The sequence below is a fragment of the Myodes glareolus genome, chromosome 25 (genome assembly GCF_982192425.1).
Source record: "Myodes glareolus chromosome 25, mMyoGla1.1, whole genome shotgun sequence".
Lineage (NCBI taxonomy): Eukaryota > Metazoa > Chordata > Mammalia > Rodentia > Cricetidae > Myodes > Myodes glareolus.
Genome location: NC_142050.1, coordinates 43,221,837 through 43,244,551, shown reverse-complemented (window position 1 = coordinate 43,244,551; position 22,715 = coordinate 43,221,837). Strand labels below are relative to the sequence as shown.

The following is a 22,715-nucleotide window of genomic DNA, read 5'->3' as shown; positions in this document are numbered from 1 at the left end:
TAGCACACAGATTGATAGGTGCCTAAAGTACTAATCTGATTATCTAGTCAAGGGTTGATAAACAAGCCTATGTAAAGGGCAAAAGCCACATGGAGGTGCATACAGAGCCTAGTTTAAGAAATTTGATATGGATACATAGATTATTAGCTTTGCAACAAAATAGAGTAGCCTTAGAACATCACCCTTCAGAAATGTTATTGTAGTAATCAAAAAAATCAATGAAATACATTGAAAATAAGACTAAATATTGCTGGAACGTCTCAATTTAGGTTTATGATTGTGGAGAGTCACCTGACCTTTGCTATCCAAAAGAAAGAAAGCATTTGTGTACACAGAATCAACAGGTGTGCCAATGGTTTGAACAATAGGCCACAGCTGTACTGCTAATACGGGAGAAAACGGAAATCAGGGGACAGATGTTCAACTTTATCTAGAGCCAGCACAGCCCCCAGACTGTCAGCCATGGCAGTTATGAACAGAATGACAAAGTTGAGGGCAAACTGAATCACTCCCCATTAAGAAACAGGCTACAAAGCAAACCGTCTGCCAGAGAGGCAAAAGTATTGATTGACCATTTAGTGCAAATGATGGAGAACTAATTAATAACTGCAGCTGTCAGAAAGCAGGGGTTGTTGGGCCGAAATATAGATTTCTTCCCCACACCTTCTGTGCTTTAATGTTCAAAGCTTTGTTTGATGTGAGTTTAATGTTTCCTTTCTCCCTCCTGTAAATTCTCTGGGTAATTATCCTGTGTCTTTTCGTGGATATCTGCTGCATATGTTCTTTCATCATTACTGCTATTACTTGCTACTACCTACTACTTCTACTGCTATTGGGCATTAAAAATTCTGAGATTTTAGTAAGTTTTAGTACTGAAAAGCGTGAGATTCTTCAGGAAGACAAGTGACAGGGAATGTCATCAAGAGCATTTCCACTGTGGCAATATCATTGAAATGTGGAATTAGGTCAGCTTATAATAAATAACACAAAGTTGTGATTATATGTTTGTGTGTGTAAGGGAAAAAGGATAAATATGAAAAAAAATCAAGCATAAAAAAGTGTAAATTCAAACACAACAAATCTATGGTTCTGAAGTTAACCTGAAAAACTTTTAACTAAGTGACAGAAAAGAACAGTCTTCAAAATGAGCCTAAATATCAAAGTGTACTGTGAAAAGAGACCACATAGTTTCCAATCAGCTTCGGCTCCACTGTATAGTGGATGCTAAACCATTTGTTTTACTGGACATTGATCAAGTTCTGATTGGAAAGCTAATGGGTATTCTTGAAATTGTGTGGGTCATGTGTGTGTTTTTAAGTTATCAATAGTAATTTACTGACACCGAAACTCACCAAATACGACCGTTTCTTCAGAGGCTGTGCGTTGTACTAACTGTCCCCACCTCCCTGTTCTCACAAGTTCAGGGGGAAAAGCTCCTTGTCAAAGTTCAGTAAAAATAATAAGTTATTCTCTTCTGCATATTTGACAACATACTTTTCTTCTTTGTCCAATTTATTGCAGACACATACTTAAAATTTTAAATTATTTCTTAAAATTAGTGTTATTTATGTATGTATATTGTAGTGTTAGTGATAAATCCTAGGTTTTTGAACACACAAACCATAACTCTACCAACGAACTACACTGTCCACCCTATATAGGTTTCCATTTTTTATTTAGTTTAAAAACATGTATGTCTTATATTTCAGCAAGTTTATTTTTAGAGGTTTCATTTTTATCAATCCTTTGGATAATTTCAGACATTATACAATGAATCTTTTTTTAGAGCTAGATACTTATATATTTAGGGGTAAACTTAAAAATCAGGATTCTCTGCTTCAATGATGGATGGAGATCGAATCCAAACAATCTGAATGAGCAATTGGAGAAAAGGAGCAAGGGGAAGGAGAAAAAGTGGGCAGACCACGTATATAGAATAAGAGGCCACGCCCCAGTAAGCGGGTAATCACAAGGGGCAGGTATTCCTACAGTACCTCCCCCATTTGTTTAAATAAGAGAGTTCGAAGCCTAGTACAAAATTATATAAATAAAAACAAATATCCTAATTAACTAGCTTAAGTGTTGTATAATAAATAACTTTGCCAAGTCATAAGAGGAAAATAACTACAATTAATCTAGTCTTCAACCCCATTGAAGATCCGAGAAGGGAAATAATACTAATTGAGTAAGTAGGAAGTGAAATCAAGCAACTTCCAAAATGTGCAAGAAATGTCAGAGACAATTGGCTACCAAGGCAATCACCCAAAGTCTGATCATATAAAAACTCTTTTCCCAACTTTCCTCTGGAACCACACATGCATATATGCTTTTTAAGACATTAATTTTTCATAGACTTAATTTACTTACCTTTTTTTATATATAAATACCCTTATGTGGCAGCCACATTCAGTGTCCTCTGAATGGACACTTTGGTGTGGGTTTTCACAGATGACCTTTTAATTTCTGATAGGGAACTTGGTGAATACATTCTCTTTCCAAAGATTATGGGGCAAGCACTGGTAGTAGATCTTGGAAACAGCATCAGAGGTGTCCTTGGCAAAGTTTAAATTTTCAGTCTATGAACAGTGTTTCTGTAAGTAACCAATGGTTGTGAATCTTCCCTCAATGACTAACTTGACTGCAGATATACAAAAGTTAGGAGTTCTGACTACTAGATTCTTATTCTGAAATAACTTTAGTCTGCCACAAAGCTTTGAAAAAACAGTAAGTGGTAACTGATTCCTTTTGCAGAATATTAGTTTAATTATGGAATGATGTTTTGGAATTGTTTATGTTGCAGGTTTATGTTGCAGAATATTTGCTTTACTATGTAAACATGTGTTGCATTTGCTTGTGTTGTGGAATATTTGGCTAACTATGTAAAATATGTTGCTGTTTTACGTTGCCTGCTGAAGATACCTGATTGGTCTAATAAAAAGCTGAATGGCAATAGCAAGAGAAGAGGGGTAGGCAGGAATTCCAGGCAGTGATGAAGCTGTCGGGCGATTGGTAAAGAAAAGTCCCCAGACTATCTTGATACAAAATATATAGCTTTAATAAACAGAAGTAAGACTTACAACAGCTTACACCAGAATCCAACAGATCCGTCCGGACATAGGAGCCAGGCAAAAAGAGAGCTAGCGGAGCGCGTTTGCAAGGTTTATAGGCAGGCTTTTGCCTGAGGGCGGCACGCCCCGAAAACAGAATATGATTGGCTGAACTCCCCTATCACAGTGAGAGTAAGTAGGAGAAAGAATTTAGTTTCAGGTGAAGAAAGGAAAGAGACACCATGGAGATATCAGACAGACACAGAGGAAGTAGGAAAGTAGGGCATACAGAATAAAAGGTATAAAGGCCTGAGGCAAAATATAGGTGAACAAAAACAGGTTAAATTAAGTTATAGGACCTAGTGGGACAAGCTGAAGCTAAGGATGAGTATCCAAATTAATACTAAGTCTCTGTGTCATTATTTGGGAACTGATTTATGGCCCAAAGAATATTCTGACTATAGATGCATAACTAATATGAGTCAGAGCAACACATCCATGCCCAGTACTTCTATGACGTATCACTTGCAAAATCCACATTTTAAATATAAAAGAAAATCAAACAAGAAATCAGGAAAAAAAGTAAAACCAGAGGTGCCTACTGGAGATGAAGTTGTATCTTAATGTCATACCTCAGATGCCTTGTAAGTGGTCAGCTTGTTGTGAATTCTGCTCCTGTCATTCTGACCTAAATGATTGTAGTGAAACTGAGAAACAATGTTGAAATAGAATGAGATAATAGCATTGTTTTTTCTCTTTGTTTTTGGAAAAGATTGTTGTGGTGGCTAATTTAAAATATCAGCTGAAAATCTGATAAGAGGAGGGAGTATTGAGAGGGAGACAAAAGCCAGGTACTTTATCATTTGACCTTCCACACTGGTTCGCAGCATCCTACACTTAGATCGGTGCCTGTCTCCATTCCTTTCACTTCCACCTCGAGTGCCACTTTTCCTTTGGGGTGCCATAGCTGACTGGCGACCAATAGCTTTTCTGGTGCTTCTGGTTTTGTAATCATGTGCTTCTAATTCTGACGGTACTCTGCAATGCTCCCCTTCATCCCTCTGCAGACTCATTCCTTCCGCCTCCTACACTGCAGGCTAACTGGGAGCCACACACACCACCTTGGCCTCTGTCCAGTTCCTGTCTTTGCTCTTGGTCAATGTTCATATCATCCCTTTCCAAGCTTGAATTCTTGCCAGCCTAATTCTTCGAAACTGCCAATCCGTTGTGAAAACATTGAGCTTCTCCAGTAGATATGCTGACCTTTATTTTTTTCTAATGTCTGGTACTAAGGGCTAGTCTGTGTTTTCTATAGCTGGTGGGTGTAATTTCCTGGACAGTGCACTGAGGTTGTATATTTAAATTCCTCTTTCTTCGGCAGTTCCTCTGTATACCTGAAGTAACCAAGATACTCCAAACAAACCAAATTCTAAAAGTCACCAAACTCAACATCAGGTCTGAACTCTGTATCCTTCTTCGTTCTAATGCCATTTAAATTCTCTTCCTAATATTTACAGAATGAAAAAGGAAGCTGAGATGTTATGACTGGGGCCCACTGTGACTCAGGTTTGTATATAGATCCAAGTTATTTTTTTATCTCCTATCATTGCCTTATTGGCCTGGTGATGTTCTTCACAATTCCATAAATCTGTTGCTGATGGAGCAGCCAACTAGTTGAATCAGGTACAGTTGAGTATAAGAAGTGACCCATACTCCTGAGACAGGTAAAGAGAAATTCTGGCCCATGACTGCGAATATAGACACAGCATTTTGCCACTCTTAAAAACCTGAACTCTCCTATTTAGGTCTTCCTGGTATCAACAGGAGATGTTGTCATGTAGATTTATATCTGCAGTCCATTTCTTAAATAAGGATCAAGACCCTTGACAAGGGTCTTGAACACAGCCTGTTCTGCCACTATTCAGTAGGGACTTGAGACAAAACTTGACAGACATTGTTGAATCACAACCATTCTGTTAAAAAGAAAAAAAAGGGGGGGAATCAGTGGCCCCAAAGAGACTTCAATCAGTAAGAGCACTGGCTGCTCTTTTGGAGGACCTGGGTTTGATTCCTGCCATCCACATAGCAGCTGACAACCATCTGTAACTCCAGTTCCAAGGAATCCTGCACCCTCTTATGGCCTCCCTGGGCACAAGTCACAAGTGGCTCACAGACATGGATGCAGGTAAAAACACTTATATAAAGAATGTGAAATACAACAAATAAATATTAGATATGACTATCCAACTCTGATTATAAAATATGGAAAATATGCTAGGAATTTATGACACTAGCTTATCTTTGTCCTTTTTAGATGAATTCACAGATACATATTTTAGATAAATGACAAATGGCATTTACAATTGAGATTGAGTATGTTAGTACATGGAAAATAATACTCTAAGTATCTCTTAAAAGATACTTACATATTTAATTCTCATATTGATTTCAAACTTTTATGCTTCTGAAACCTAATTTTTACCTCAAGAATCTCTCAATCAAACAAGACACACAAATATAAGAAGCATTATTTTTCTTAACTGTAGGCTAGAGAGTACAACCTAGGATTTTAATAGATAGGAATAGAATTCCTGGAAGTGGTTCTTTAACGTTATAGTCTGAAGGGCTCATTTATATAAACTAATTAGTATAATTATTTTAAAATTATTTGAAAACAGTTAATCTTCAACAAAAGAGAGCCAGCAAGAAAACCATTTTGATTCGGTTAACATTTATAGATACTACATCCTATGTAGATGTGTATTGTGGGGGTCTGCTTCCCCAGCAGGCACCCCATTAATGTGAAGGCACTGTGGCAGTGTACTCACTGTGTGTAAGGGATGCACAGGAGTCAGGCTTAAATTATACATTGTGGACATTAACAGTGTTCGGTGAAGTGACCAGCTTTGCTTATAACTATTTATTCAATATTTTAAAGGAATTTTTCTGAGTTACTTAAATACAAGTGTCACCTCTCAGCCTCAGGTATGAGGATAGTAGTTGAGTTTTTGAACTGCAAACCTCTCATTCACAGAGCGGATACAATTAGGTGCTATAAACCTTATGTGCTAATGTATACATGATCAAGATGTGGCTCTGTATTACTGAGTCCCTCTCTCACATGATAAAACAAATCATGTATGTCTCTCCTACATACGTCACCCTCAGTTATCCAATATTTAAGTTATACTTTATGGTTAAACACAAGAGGCTAACATTTTGTAGAAGTTTCAATGGAAAATATCACTATAATCTCATTTGAACATTGGCCCTCAGTAAATGGTACTATTTAGAGCCAAATCCAAAATGGAGAAAGTACTTTGCTGGTGTGAGTTATGAGAGCTTAAGGCCTCAAGGCGCTCACCTTACTCCTGGTTCTCTCTCTCTCTCTCTCTCTCTCTCTCTCTCTCTCTCTCTCTCTTTTTCTCTTTCTTTTTCTCTCTCTCATGATTGCAGTTTAAGATATAAACTTTAAGCTTTCTTCCCGCTGCTATTCCCCTTTCTGCTGTGACTCCTCAGGGTGACAGACTCTTACCATCTATCTGTAACCATAAGTCAAAATATACTCTGTTTTACAAGTTACTTTGGTCATGGTGTTTTAATCACAGAAACGGGAGAGGAAACAATACACTCTTGAAATAAGAGGAATTCAAATTCTTATTTTTACAAAGAAAAACATAGTACATGTATTTTTCTTTTGATAACAGAAATCACAAATAGGAATTGGATACAATCAATTTCATTTCAAAACCTAGGGTGAACTAAAAATTCATGGAGAAATGACCTGGTTGGGACACTGAGCTGGTGAAAGAGTCTACCAGACTACAGGAATGGAGTGCAGTCAAAAGCTTGAGGTGTGCCGAGGGAGAAAGAGGCGCCCTCTACAGGAAGTGGCCAGAAGGAAACCTCTGAAGACATGTCCCTTTTTTGGAGCTTGTAAACTTCTGTGGGTCTTTCTTACATACATAGCATGCATATTAATGGAAGAATGCTCGATATAACTTGACGATGCTTTCATCCTGCAACTAACATAAAGTCAGTCTTTAATTTTACACCTGTCATTAACAGTTCCCTTAAATATCTCTTGTTGAGTGAATCTGACATTGCAGGATGCATTATATTGGCTGCATGCTAGACTCATGTTTCTTAAGCTATTTCAAATATAGCTTCATTTCAGGACATTTATTATGGGTTTTTTGTGAGAGTCTGATGGGAATGAGAGCAAGTGACCAATTTTTTTCAGTAACTTTTGCTTCTCTGAGCTGCAGCAATTCACTTGGTCTTCCACTATATCTGCTCCACATGTCAATAATCCCATACTCATGATCTCTATAAACACTTCTCACATTAAAATTCTACTGATTATTTTAAGTCTGTTATGTTAGTGTGAGGATTTTCTGAGTCTTATCTATATTGCTCTCTGAGTGACAGAGTAACCTTTAAAAGGTGGGTCTGATGGACAGGAGTTAGTCTCTTGGAGCATGCTTGCCTTGGGGATGTTGGGATGCTATTAATTTTTCTAGAGAATCCTCCTACGATATGATTCCATGATGATGCACCATGCTACCACAGACCTACATTGCCTACGTCAAGTCATGTTGGACCTTAACACAATAAAGCAGCACAAAACCTTATTTCACATTAAGTGTCTTATCTCAGATATTATAGATATTGCAAACTAACACAATTTAGAGATAAATTTTCGGACCATTCTCCCAGGTCATATACTATTTAAAGTTTGCCTTTTATTTCTCTTCCCCATATCTCAGCATTAGAACATAATATAACACAGTTTCTAGCAGGCAATGAGGCTAAGCATATAACTCTTCAAGCACACAGGAGACTTGTGGCATAATTAAGCAATTTTTACAATGAATGAAAATGACATACTTGAAAATTGGCCATGTGTGTCAATGCAAAAATACTATCTACATGATTACAATGTTTAAAATGTATTTAATATTTGATGTTTCATTTTCCTCTCTCCAGAGTTGCAACTTTCATATCAATTAGTTTATTCAAAGTCAATTTTAAAATATAAAACATCTAACCATTATCAGAGAGTCGACAGATGGCTTATAAAATACTTGGGATATTTGAAAGTAAAATGAGATAATCCATGGAAGGAACCTTATCAGGAAGAACAAAATAAATAGAAACTTGGAAAAATGTTAGTTTAGCAATGGTCTCATGGTATGGCTCCTTTCAGGTAATACTTATAAGAAGTGGAGATGCCCATTGTGCAAACCATTGTAGTGCTAACAACTGTAATAAGATAAGAGTACTACATTTTAAAATGTATTAGTGTCTCTTTGTGTTCATATATAATCCATAGGTTGGCACCCAATCCATAACAAAACAATATTGTGGGGTAAGGAGTGTGCTTGAAAAGGTGCATAGTTCATGAGGGTGGAGTCCCTCATAAATAGTATACTTACAAGACAACTTAAAGGGGACTCAATTGTTTCAACCACCAATTAAAAACAGAGCAAGAGAATTCCTTCTAAATGATGAGCCCTTAATAGACAATGAAGATGGTTTATATTTTATCTTAAATTTATAGACTCCAGAATGATGAGAAATAAAACTTTGGTATTTATGATTTACACAGATAATGTTATTCTATGGCAGTAATCCAAAAACATAAAGCCAGAAATAAATGTAAGGCAATGTTCTAGTATGGTGAGTTGGAATCCTAGTTCTAGCAGGGATGTTTACTTCCTATTCCTCCATGAGGTAGCTACAGTTGATAGTGCTACAGTAATTTGCACAGTGGGCATATCCAGTTCTTATAGACTATGAAGCCATTGCTGAGCTAATCTTCATAATGATGCCCGAAGAAACAACTTCTGCTTTGAGTTCAGCAAGTTAGGGTTATAAGGTTTATTCTAGTTGTGACTACAGCACATCTGAGAATGATGTTACTATTGATATTCGTGTTAGTGTTCTAGGGTCCTATGAAATCTTATGAGAAGATACATTTGCCACTTGGCTTCCTTTATAATTAAATTGAGTTCAGAATTTATTGGAAGGATAATTTGCTTTGTGAGGAGAAAAATTCTTTTAAATATCCATAGATTTGTTTCACATAGGAAACAGCTACTGTCAATGGACATGTAATGTCAATGACAAAGTGTTCCCTGCTTCTGTACTGTCAACACAAATATTAAGTTTGTGCTAACACTGTGCTTTTCATCGTTGCATATACAATGATTAGTGTTAAAGCTTGCAACAACCATCTGAAAGTTAATACTTGTAGAGGGCCGCAACCACACTCTCCACCATAGATGGCGCTGCACCGCCAGGTGAGCTAGAAAGCTCACGTGTGTTGGTATTTTCCACTACTCCCAAGGTTTCACCTGGGACTGGGAGCAGTTAACCAATCCAAGAATGACACGTCCAAAGCAGGGTCTGTTTCCTATATAAGGGATGGGTTCCATCTTATCTGGGTCTCCGCCATGTGGCTTATGCTCTAGCTCCCAAGAGACATAAAGCTTTTCTGCAGAAGGATCCTATGTGTCCCGCGTGGTTCTTGCTGGCGAGACGGTAGCGCGGGACAAATACTGAGAGCAGATAAAATTATTTTTCATGAAAAACAAATAGGGACATTCTGCTACTCTTATTAATTGTTCAGAAATGAGAGAGTTTACCTAAATGCAAGATTTTCAGATGACTGAAGAGTAACATATAAAACCTGTAGCACATTCGCTACCTTGTGTCAGGCATGCAGGACTATTTCAATCTCTATGTAAAATACTTACAGCATAAGTGAACATGAAAGCAGAGCCTCACTCAAACAAGTCACATTCTCAGTCTCACAAGTTCATGTGGTTTTAGTATTTAATGATGAAGACATGGAAGAGGGTTTCCACTACGACAGAGCATGCTATTAGACAACTCCTGCTTATTTTAAAGAACAATTCTAAAGGAACATTTTATAATTATCACCCCTTCAATAAAATATAAAAAGTGACCTTTTTCTGATTTATGTACATTCCTTGTTATATAATGTTTTACATGTATTTAACTAGCTAGACACAGGTATGAATCTATATACTTTTCATACTGCTTCTGAGATTTGCTTTCCTTGAAAAAATATTTTATATACATTAGAAAGTTTGAGTTCTTAAAAAGATAAAGAAAGATGAGTAATTTGCATGTTTCATAGAGAATGAAATATTGCTACACATCTAGAAATTACTCATGAGGAGTTGAAAAGAGGGATCAGTGGTAAAGAGCATACAGGGCTCTTACAGAGAGCCTAGTTTGGTAACCTGAATTCTCATGGGCTAAGAAATGCTGATAAATTCAATGGCTGGAAGTCTGATGCCCTCTCTTGGCCTCCGTGGACACTGCATGCACATGATGCAAATAAATCCATGAAGGCAGATGCAGGTAACGTCCTTGAAAAGTCTGAAAATTCAGTCCAATCATTCCCACATTTTCTTTTGTTTTCAGAAGAAAAGATAAATGTCATTTTTATGACAGATAAAATGAAGGTGAAGAATGATATCCTACACTTTTTACCTGAAATCTCAATGCATTGCATGCTGCTTAAATATAAAAAATTATCTCTCTTCATTCCCTGAGACTTAGTGGAAACATTTCCTCAATACTTAAAACTTCTCCTGCACCAGGATATAATGTACTTTTAAAATAATAATTAAGTATATGACATACTACTAACACTTCCCTATAATATGCTTTTGAAATCACACTGAATAATGTATCTTTGCATTAAAGAACCAACACATCTTGTGCCTTTATTATATAGCCAACATAAATTCCTAAATCTTAAGTAAGCCATGTTTTCACATTAACCAAATGAAATTATCCCCAAGGGTAAAACGTTTCTTAAAAATCACAAATATCCACCTTAACTTCTTAAAATTTAAATAATGTGATTCCAGATGTTTACAACATTTCTAACATTGATTCGGTCTCAATATAATAATCATAAGAGGTTTACGACTTAAACCAAAAATATTTAGCCTGAGAATTGTGAGTTGGCACTGTAATTATTAAGCCACAGATAAGGCTGCACTTCCAGGTTCTAAAGGCAGGAACATGCCATCAGGCTTGGGCACAAAAGGCCCCACGTGATCCATGTGCGCGCATGCGTGGTTACATCCACGTATGACTCAGCTAAACCTTAGTGTGCATGCGTGAATCACTTGTCACCTACGTCATCAGTGTGACTTTGTCACGCCAACACCCTGTGCGCATGTGTGAGGCAGTCTTTAAACGCTGGACGGGCCATCTTTCGTTCTCTCTGCACCTTGATCTCCAGGCCTGTGCACATTACCCTCTAATAAACTCCTAAGCGGGTTTGTTGGCTGCTGTGTCTCCTTCTCAGTGCGCCCAGGTAATTTCAGGCACTTGTTGAATTGTATCAGTTGTCTTCCAACTCTGTGTCATGGTCTAGTTAATAACTGAATTCCTTGTCATCAAAGCAACATCTTAATTTCTAAGCATCCTTATTTTTCTCCACTGTAAACAAAATGTTAATAAAAATTACTTAGGAAAAACATCCATGTTTGTTCTACTTTTCCCTGTTTTCAAAGCTTTGGCTCCATGGCCTTCAGATAAACAATCTAAGCAAAACCTGAACAAATGTCCTGCACTGTTCTTTTCGGCATGATCCAGACATCCAGCTTCCTCTCAGCGACTCTCACAGCTGCCTGTGTGCTCCTGAGTTTTACTAGGAGAGGTTGCGATCCTTATCCTGTGCTGATGCGGACTGAGTGGAGGATAACCGATGCTAGGATGCTTTAAGAAACATTACGCTAAAAGAACCATTCCGTGGCCCTCGAATTTGGATTAACTGATGAACTTTTAAGGGGGCTTCCTCAAATGTAGAGCTAAATGAAGAAACTTTCAAATAAATTATCTGAATTATTTTTTTCTTGAGAAACATAAAGTTAATAAAAATAATAAAGACACACTAGAATGACACATGTTTTCAAATATCTTTTTGACATTTTTCATATAAAACATAATTTAAGTGCCCTGTAAGACATGCTTAGCACATAGAAACTTCTCCTTCATTCTCAGGTGATATTATGAACATACAAGTGCTTGAGTTGTAATATAATTGAGTTTCTCCAACATGAGTGTGAAAGTTTTCATACAAGTGAATTGAAATCTAGTTACCACCAGCTTCCTTTTATCTTATTCATAAAGTCAGTTTGCTCTGATATGTGAAGGTCTTGACATATAATTATGAGTCAATTATATATGACTCAATAATTATGAGTCTCTCAGTGGAAAAAAATGCTGACCACACTAAAAATCAGTAATTCCTAACTACTTCATAAATAATTCCAGTCACAAGATTCAAAACCAGATAAACAAGTTTAAACAAAGAAGGTACCAATGCTAGAACAGTCCTGAGGCACCAGCTAAGACAAAAATTAAAGGTATTTAAGTAATTGCTGCAAAGGGAGTATAGAAGAAAAGCATGTTAGAAAATACCTTATATGGTCTGCCTTGTCAGGGCTTCAAACCTTCTCCTGTTTCGACTTTTAGAGATCCTCCACATCCTCTGTGCAGGAGCGGAAGAGAAATCCTCTACCTTTTAAACCAGGGAAATGGAAAATTAAGGGAAATCTAAGAAGCCCTTCTGAAATTCATAGTTGAGAGCCCTAAAGTCACTGAAACTCTGTGAGTGCATCTTCCCTGCCTCCAGTACACCCATGCCACCACGTGAACAGGAATTATCAAGGAACAAAAAAACATCTTAGAAGAGCAGACCTCTGACGTCATCTAAGACCCAGCCTCTGTTTTACAAGTTGGCAATAGAGTGTACAGATGAACAAACTCCGGGGGCAATTTAATTTGGGGCCCAGAAGGACTACTGAAAACAGCAGGCACAAACCAACTTCCAGGTGGACTATTAACTCATTTTTTGCCTGTTGTATTATGTCTGGCTTTTATTTAAACCTTAATACATGGCCTTCTAAAATATTAAATGCAGTCTGAAGAACCACCCCTCAATACAGTACAGCCTCATATAAAAAAGGTTCAGAAATGAATTCTCATGGTGGAAATGAAAAGTAACTATGTTGTAAATATTAGGAGGTTAAGTGGTTAAAGTATGCAATGCGTCAGGGCAGATAGGACGTGGGAACGGAAGGGCAGGAATTCTGAGAAATAATTTAAGGGAATTCTAGAACTTAAAAGTGAAAAATAGAGTTATTCTGTTGGTTCATTAACAACTGTGACTTATTTTAGGGAGATAAACTGAATGGTCTTAAAGAGGTGTTGGTGATAACTTCATAAGCTGAACCACAAAAACGTGTTTGGTATGCCTGAACGAACACCCAGACATCTTGGCCATTATAAGCATACCAAACACAGACATACAGATACCATCTGTGTCCTTCTGACAACGTTGCAAATGCCAATCAGTGAGAAAAAGGCAGTCTTCAGTATTAGAACTGGCATGGGGGTGCAACAAGTGTCTGTCTACATGAATAAAAGCAAACTATAGTCTGGACTTCTGTTGTTAACAAATGATCTTCTCAGATGCTCCTTCTGCTCTGTTTACAACAGCAGAGATGGCACTTAGCTTCCCTAGTGTTGAAATCTGTGTCTCCTGCTTCCTGGCACTCCACACACTTTATAAACAACCACACTTAAAAGTTGCATTATTCTCGCTCAACACAAATGATAACTTCTGTCTCGTCAGAACGGAAAATGAGAGTTTACACTCACTGCCTAATGATTTCTCTGTTGAGGCGTCCTTCACTGTGACACTGCCTTTCAATTAAAAATGTACTTCATGGCTCACGGCTTCATTTGATACTAATAAAAATCACAGCAGCAGCATTTAGTGGATGGGAAAGAAAACGTCAAAAGCGAGGGGGTAGCTTTTATAGACACAATGCAGCATCCAGACAGGAGCTGAAGTTAGGTCTTACAATTTCCCCGTAGCCTAAAGATGCCAAAACCTCTCTTCGTAATGTTAATTTTAATATTAATATTAATATAAAATATACATTGAGCAAACTGTATAATGAGAAACATAAAAGACAAAAAAAGTAATTGCAGCACCTAGAAGAAATTGTGGACAAGGAAAGAAACCATAGATTGAAGAATAGGGGGATGGCTTAGTGTGTAAAGTGTAGTGGCATAAGTATGAACCCAGAGAACTCACAAAAATTGAGACACTTATGCATGTAATCCCTTCTGTGTTGAGTTAGACAGAGACCAGAGAATTCATAGAAGTGTGTGGCAATGTGTAGGTTTCACAGGGATAAAAATGAAACTCTTTCTAAAGAGATGGAATAGGAGGACCAACCAATGTTGGGTTTTGTTTGACTGAACCACACTTCTGTGGTCAAAGCATTACTGTACTCACACAAAGCAATGTTTTCACATACATATTGGTCACACAAACACACAACAGAGTAAATAATAAATGGCTTGATTTAATTTGCAGATTGTTTTCAAATATTGCCAGAAATAAACAGTTACTATATAATATTAGTGTCTTAAATTTAAATTTATCAAATTATGGAAACAACAAATTAAATTACTCCCATGAATTTCTAGACTTATTTACTATTTTTAAATGCTTTCTAACCTTAGACACTAAACATCTAATAGATGCACATACAAATATTGCTTTCATATCATCTAATGTTCCCAGTGACCTCTTAATGAAAGAACTTTCACTATTTTATGAAGAAATGATGATCTCTGGGATCTTAAGTGTTTTATTCATGATCACAGAACAAGTAAATGAAAGAACCAAAACTGAATTGCAAGTGTTTACATTCACTTCCACTTTTTCATTGTAGGTGGAAGCTTAGCTAAGGAATCTTTGTGACCATTATGGATACTATATTTAATGCAATTTAACACCATGATGGTCTGATAAGAAGGGGGAAAAGAAACGATGATAGCTTGATTAGTTTCATGGTATGATGAACCTTGCGACAACTGATACATTATCTCCTCCCTTTTCACAGAGGACACATGCCAAGATTCTCAGTGGATGCCAAAAGACATTAAAGTCTCATACATGCTGTGCTTCATCTATTTTGATAAAGCATGATAGATTGTATTACAATGAGACGAGGTAAGTTATTGTCAGTAGCTAGTAATAAAGAAAGGTAACTCTAAGATCTATTTGCTGCAGTAGCTGTGTGACTACAGTTCATCTCTCTTCTACCATGTTTGCCCCACTCTCTGTGTCTCATCCACTACACTCGGCCATCCTGGGATGATGGGAAACGATACAATGGCCATGCACTGTGATGAAGTGAGTGCGATGGGATGAAGTGAGGCATTCTGACTAGGTTCTAGGTTACTAAGTCTTTTAGTCTGCATTTGGTTACTGTGATAAAACACTGAGCAAAAAAGCAATTTGTGGAGGAAAAGTTTCTTTTCAGTTTGTAAGTGGCAGTCTACTCTCAATAGAGGCTGGGGCAGGAGCTCGAGACAGCCATCGGGAGGAAGGAACTGAAGTAGATTTATGAGCTTGCTTCCTCTGATTTGCTCAGCCTCCTTTCTTCTAGATCCCAGACCCATCTGCCCAGGCATGGCACTGATGACAGTCATCTGGCCCCTCCCCATCCATAAGAAAATAATACACAGTCATGTCCACAGACCAATGGGATGCAGACATTTTCTGTATTAGGATTCCTTCTTCCAGGTATGTCAAAGTAGTGACTAAAACTATGACATAAAAAAGTAAGGCCTATTTGAACAAAATCTGTGTCTTACTGCAAGACTTGATTTCAGGGCAGAAATAGTTACCAATGGGTAGGTAGTACACACAGTATGAATGTATTGATAAAGAAACCATTAAGTCACCAGCAGGACAGAGCAGGCCCACTTGAAATTTAATTACACTTCTGATAATGACACTCCCTTTAAGATCTGTGAGTTGTTTGTGGAATTTAAAAAATATTTTCATATTGCAATTTATCTTAAGGATCTGAAACCATGCAAAATGACAAACAAGGGGGAGTCGTTACACCCATAACCAGAAGCAGCGGTCATCATCCATCTCCTGGGTGATTCCCATGTGACTGATTTATGCTGTGCTATGTGATTTGGAGCTTGTCTCAGTTTTCCATGGCAACTTTGTCGGGGGAACAGGTTGATCCACCTTTGCAAATGATAAAAACGATGTTTACAGTGACTAGTTGGTGGGTCTAAGGTAAAACCAGTAAATATTTGAACTTCAGTGTATTCTTTGAGAATCCAAACTCTCACCATTGCATTTTAATCCTTCCCTAATTGCAGTCAAAATAGTCATTTCTATGCTCTCTGTTTTCCTTCTTGACAATAGGTAGAAATTACACATGCAATTAAACATTTCTTCAGCTTGCTAATTGTCTGCCCAATTGCATGCTCTGGCTGAAAGCACTGGCAATTAGCAGGCGCTGATTAGATGCTTATACAATGTCCAAAAGGATAACGAGTAGTGTGCACAAAAGGGACCAGTTTTTAAGAAGTCACTCACTGCTGGTACAAGTTTGGAAGGTTCAAACGAAGGGAAAATGTCAATTCAAATACAGCATGCGGCTGTGTTTGCTAAAAGCATCTAAGATGCTCGCACCGGTGACAGGATTCTCTGTAAATGTTTACCACATTAAAGCATAAACTACAACAGGAAAGTATTTCTACAAGAAAACAGGAGTACTGAAGTCTAGATAAGATGGCATACATGGCACTAACCGGAGATGAAAAACACAATGTGCTTATTATCTTGAGGAATCTATTTTTAAAATCTCCCCTACGCACTGGTTATATTGTCGTCTCCACTAGTGTAAGCATTTGAGAGTAAGTGATTCTGGAAGGATTCTCCACACACTATTAGATGCTTCAGCAAGTTAGTGTTGGGTTTTAACCCTTGAAATTCTGGGTCACTGGTTTGAATCTAGCTGGACCCAGTGCCATTTAAAGGGCATCCTTTCCTTTATCAAGGCCATTACCACAAAACTGCTTTCTTCACTCTCTCTCTCTGACGAGTGTCACAGCTAATGATTTTACTCCCGTTCATTTGACCATTGCATGGCACATAGCTCTAAGATGATTGTGACAGAGTGGGAGGGAGGAGAATGCAGAGAAGTGTCTCTAACAATTTTTGTTCAGGATAGAAACAGTGGGGATATACAATGCGTTTTCGAGTACCTCCCAATTGAAATAGACTGTACACATTTTGTGTTTTTCCTTTTCCTTTTTTTTTACTCTTATTAAAAACAGATCATTTTCTCAAACGGTATATCTTGACTATAGTTTCTCTTCCCTCTTCTCCTCCCAGTTCCTCTCTGCTTTCCCTCCCCTCCAAATCTGCCTCTGTCTCTCACTAGAAAGATCATGGTTCCAAGAGATAACAACCAATCATAACAGAATATAGTAAGATAAAACAAAACAAACAAACAAACAAAAAGCCATTACTTAGGGCAAGTCACAAGAAGGTAAAGAGCCCCACGAGAAGGCACAAGAATCAAAGACATACCCATTTAGATGCTCAGGAGTTCTATAGAAATACTAAGCTAAATCTAAAATATATGTGCAGAAGACCTAGCGCCAGCCTGAGAATGTCCTGTGCTTGTTGCTTTAGTCTCTGTGAGTTCATATGAGTTTTGCTCGGTTGATTTAGAGGGGCTTGTTCTCCTGGTGTCCTCCAACCCCTCTGGCTCTGACACTCTGTCTGCCCCCTGAACTCTGAGGAGAGGTATTTGATAGAGACATCCATTTAGAGCTGTGTCTTCCTAACACTCTCTCTATATATACAGTGTCTGACTGTGGGTCTCTGAATCTGGTACCATCTGTTGTAGGAGGAAGCTTCTCTGATGATTGAATAAATTACTGATCCACGATTATAGCAGAATATGATTAGAGGTTTTTGTTGCTACTATTTTTTTTTAGTACAGTAATTATTTGGTTTTACCCTAAGTCTCTTGGATATCTAGTCTCTGGTTCTCATTCACCCAAGCACTGTAGGGTATAGTTTCCAACTCACAGATGGCCTTAAGTTAAATATGACATTAGCTGGCTACTTCACAAGTTCTCTCCAATTGCTGCATATGTTGAAAGCAGGACAGATTTTAGGTCAAAGGCTTTGCGGCTGTGTATTTGTTTACATTTACATTTGGTAGAACTTACGGATGGGGTTTATGTAAGCAATAACTGAACTTCTTCATGTTCAATGAGTTGTGTAGACCTTGTCCTCAGCAATTGGACCTCATTGTCAGTTTGTGAATAGCAATCCATTGTCGTGGCAATAGCCTGAGTTGTTTTGGGATTTCCATGGCACCCTCTTGGCCTACAACTTTCCCCACTGAGTATATTTCATAGAAAAGAAAAAAAATTTGCAATTACTCTTCTCTCAGCATTTTATTAAAGGACTTGATTAGACAGTGGAAATATTAAGTAGAGAAACATTTCTGGTTCAAATAGGAATCATCTGCATACAATTAAGAAGTTGTACATGTTTACATAGATCTGCATCATATCATTTATCATATAGCTGTTCAGAGTCTCCTGCAGTGTCAGGGAACATGCATTCATAGTTAACTTTTCAGAATGAGGTTGATTTCATTGTGACAAGATTCTAAGGCACTGACATGCGGGATCGATGCATTTTGACAAATAAAAACATAGTCACAGGGTCATATATGAAACTACCGTATACTGCCAGAAGATGTGCTTCCTTCCAGTCACCCACTGTCTCTGACAGCTACAATCTTTGTGGTCCCTCTACTGCAATGGTCCCTGAGGTTCAAGAAGTGTATACAGATGTACCATTAGGATAAACCATTCCACAGCCTATTGTTCTTTCTACCTGAACCAGTTGTGAGACTCTGTGTTAATCACTATCTACTTCAAATGGGGGCTTTTCTGATGAGGACTCAAAGATACACGTATCTAAAGATTCAATGGTAAGTTATTAAGGGTTATTAATGTCCATTTAGCAGTGTGATAACACTAGGTTCTACCAAAGGCTGATGACCTGTTTAACCTCAGGTTCTTGACTCCTATAATGGTGCTGTGTTTCAGATACATGTTCGGGATAGAGCTTTAAATCTAGGAAGAAAATGGTTCTTTATATGTATGACAAACATACCACCATTGCACAGGTCTTATCTGGCATATTATTACTGTAGCTCACAGGGTTTAGAGCTGAGTAAAATTGACAACTGATTTTTTTTAACACTGTAGTATCCATACTACCTTCCACAAGTATGCAAACTACTAGTAATGATGAAGCCAGATCACTATCAACTTGATTTCTCCGTGTCCTAAAATATTGCTTCACTTCTGTACTAGTTACTTTTCTGTTGATATGAAAAACACTATGAATAAGGCAATTTACCAAAGAAAGTACTTTGGAGGGTTCATAGTTTCAGAGGGATAATGTTCAGTCATGGTGAGGAAGGGTGACATCAATCAGTAGGTGTGGCTGCAGCCTGAAGAAGGAATCTTATAGCTCATATCCCAACCATGGCTGTGAAGCAGAAAGAGAGAATGACAAGTAGATGAGGCATTTTAATCTCAAAGCCTTCTCCAGTGCCATACCCTTTCCATCAAAACTGCACCATGTAAACCGCCTAAGCACTGCCAACTGTCCAAATGCCCCAGACTATGGCACTGTTTCTCAAACCATCTCATCTTCCCATATGGACCCTGTCGTGTTTGAAAACTTAACACTTTAAAAATAGCAGATTGACTGGCCCTTAGTTTTCCATTTTGATAGACCAAAATTTAATTTTCTTTTTACAAGATAAGTTATAGTTTATTTACATAAAAGATGCTAGAAAACAAGTCAACTTTGAAGAAATGCTTTTGAGTTTCCAAAGATGAATATATTTCTTAATTGTATCCTCCTCTGCTTCAGTTCTTTATCAGATTTTTAAAATAACACTACTGTTCAGTTTGCCTCATCAGATGTGCATTTCATATAGGTGCAAAATAAAAGGCGGACTTTAAAATGCACTGCTCAAATATTCTAATGATACAAAAAGAGTCATAGATGTAATTATAAAGTAACAATGGATAAATGAAAGATTCTCAGGATGTTGGTGTCCTACTCCTTGAAATTATGGGACAAATATTAGCAAGGAAAGTTTTTTGTGATTTCTTACATCTCCCTGTTTTTGCTTCTTTCCTTTCTTTCAAAAGTTTCAGAGAGCTCATAAGCAATGATGATCTAATGGCTGTAGGGATAATGTATGCATTAAACTATAGAAATTAATTAATATAACTCTAGTACAAATAGAGAAGTAAAATATACATAAGAACTTTGTGAGAAGTCCTTACTTCATTATACCTATCCCATTTGACTTGGGTGTTCAGATCCATTTACAGAAAACAAAACAAAACAAAATGCTATCGTGTAAATGAAGTGAGTTGCTCCAGGTTGTCTGCTCATAAGAGGCTAAGTAAAAAGGCATGTGTTTATGCTTATTTTTCTTTAAAAAGTTCATTTTTGTATATGTATATTTGTGGTAGCGCATATGCCATGATACATATGTAGATTCGAGGAGAACTGACAGGACTGAGTTCTCTCTTTCCACTATGTACATTCGTGAGCTTGATCTCATGTTGCTATTATCAGCAATGAAGAAATAATGTATATATACTAAGCATCCTTTTGAACCATCTTGACAGCCCATTATTTATATTTTCAATTGTTAAGTCCATTTCTCTCATATCTAATTGCACTTCTTAAGTTCTGAAAGGGTTTTCAGTAAATTCAAGCAAAAGCATTTTCAAAACCCCATTTACACTTGATTTGATTTTTGAAAAACCTTGCAAGAGCTATATACAAATATAAATGTTATGAATATGGAAAGTGTAAAAGACTTGCTTCTGCATAGTGTAGGTTGCTTATCAGAAAATTTTATGCATGCACTAATCAGCTAATAAGAGTGATCACTAGCTGATGAAGAGCTTGGGATCCTTCCTAGTGTAATTAGGAGTCACGTTAATAGTGTCTTCCTTCTTCATTTTTATGCCATCTCCTGGCAATAGTTTTGAATTGGATTGAAATAAAATGATGATACCATAATTGTTACAGATTTCCAAGTTGAACTCAAAGAAGAACAGTTTTCATGACTATTGCTATGTTATGATGTAAGTTCACTCTGATGAGCATCATTAAAGAAAATGGCATCAAAATTAACAGTGATTGGAGTATTATTTCGAATTAGTGCTAATTGTTAATGAAACTCTTAGCTGCAAAGGTCGTGTTTCATACTGTTTATCTGACACCGTAGTGTTCCCTCTCCACTGGAAGCTCAAAATATCAGAAAGAACAAGAAGTTTCTGCTTGGTAATTTCTTTAGCTTAAGATATTTAGTCCTGTTTTTATTTGTATTACTTTTTAATATTTAACAGATGAACCACTTTATCCCTTTATTTTAAAAGAATTTGTGAAGCTGAGCCAGGGAGATACCTTTGTGGACAAAGGCACTTTCCGTGAAGCATGACTTACTGAGTTTGAACCCAGGACACACCTGGTGAAAGGAGAAGAGAGACTATTGCACATTGCGTCAGACCTCCAGAGGCACACAATGGCACGTGTGCATACAGTCACATGCATGTATGTATGCACAAGTGCGTGCACACAAATGCACATACCACACATGCATACGGTAATTAAATCAATTAGTACTTGTAATAAAAGTTGAAACAGAAAAATCATAGATGCTTTTTCAAGAACCAAAGCCATAAATCAAACACACGTGTACTAGCAGACAACGTTAAGTTCTTATGAACCCCAGTGCTATGGTGAAACATAACATAGACAAATAAATACTACCGGTGAGTTTGATGGTGACAACTGTCTAGCAATTTCTATACAGTTGTTTTAGTTATATCAATTACACTAGCTCAGATTGTAAACCATGATACTTTTTAAAGTAGGGCATTATATAGACAAAACGTATTTTGAAAAATATAACCTGTCTTCCCAGTACAACATTAGGATTCTTGGAATATGATGGCATCAGCAAAAATGGCAGTTTTTGACATTTGTCCTAATGTGACAGGCATGCACTGATTCATTTCAAAACCAAAGACATTGCAACTGCTACATCTTAGCGAGGAGTGTAGAAAGAGTTTCTGTCACCATTAAACTTCAATAGAATTACAGCAGGCAAGTCATGTTTCTTGAGATATAAGTATTCTGGTACAACGTGTGTGTGGTGAAAGAATCTTTCTATAGGAATTTAATACCAAGTAAGTGGAATGCAAACTTCTTAACAGATACTCTCTGATAAATTTCTCTTAATATTATGGGCTGAATATTTATGTCCAGTATCAGATAATGTGAAACACATAGGTACTCTCATGAATTATAAACTATACCCAATATTTGAAAAAGCATTATGTTTTATGATGTCATTCTAAGTGACCATCATAAGACCATCTATATATGGCCACATTATCAACGTCCGATAACATAGTATTTGACTTCTTGAAATTGTTTTGACAGAGGGGACAACTTATGCCGAAAACTGTCACATCCTTGAATATCAGCATGCTTGTTTTGGAACTCTGTTCCTCCTCCGTCAACCTATGTGAAGTTATACAAGATTTCACATGTAGAGGGATGCATAATAATTGCACCATCAATTTTCAGTCTGTATATTTGATGACTAAACTGCTCAATATTAAATATTATTAAGTATTGCTTTGAAATCT

General features: G+C 37.2%; 1 protein-coding gene across 1 annotated transcript in view; it reads right to left on the bottom strand.

Annotated features, from left to right (window-relative positions):
* The window catches only part of Cntnap2 (contactin associated protein 2), a 2,060,022-nt gene that overhangs the window by 1,557,622 nt on the left and 479,685 nt on the right, over window positions 1–22,715 (bottom strand). The window lies entirely within an intron of this gene.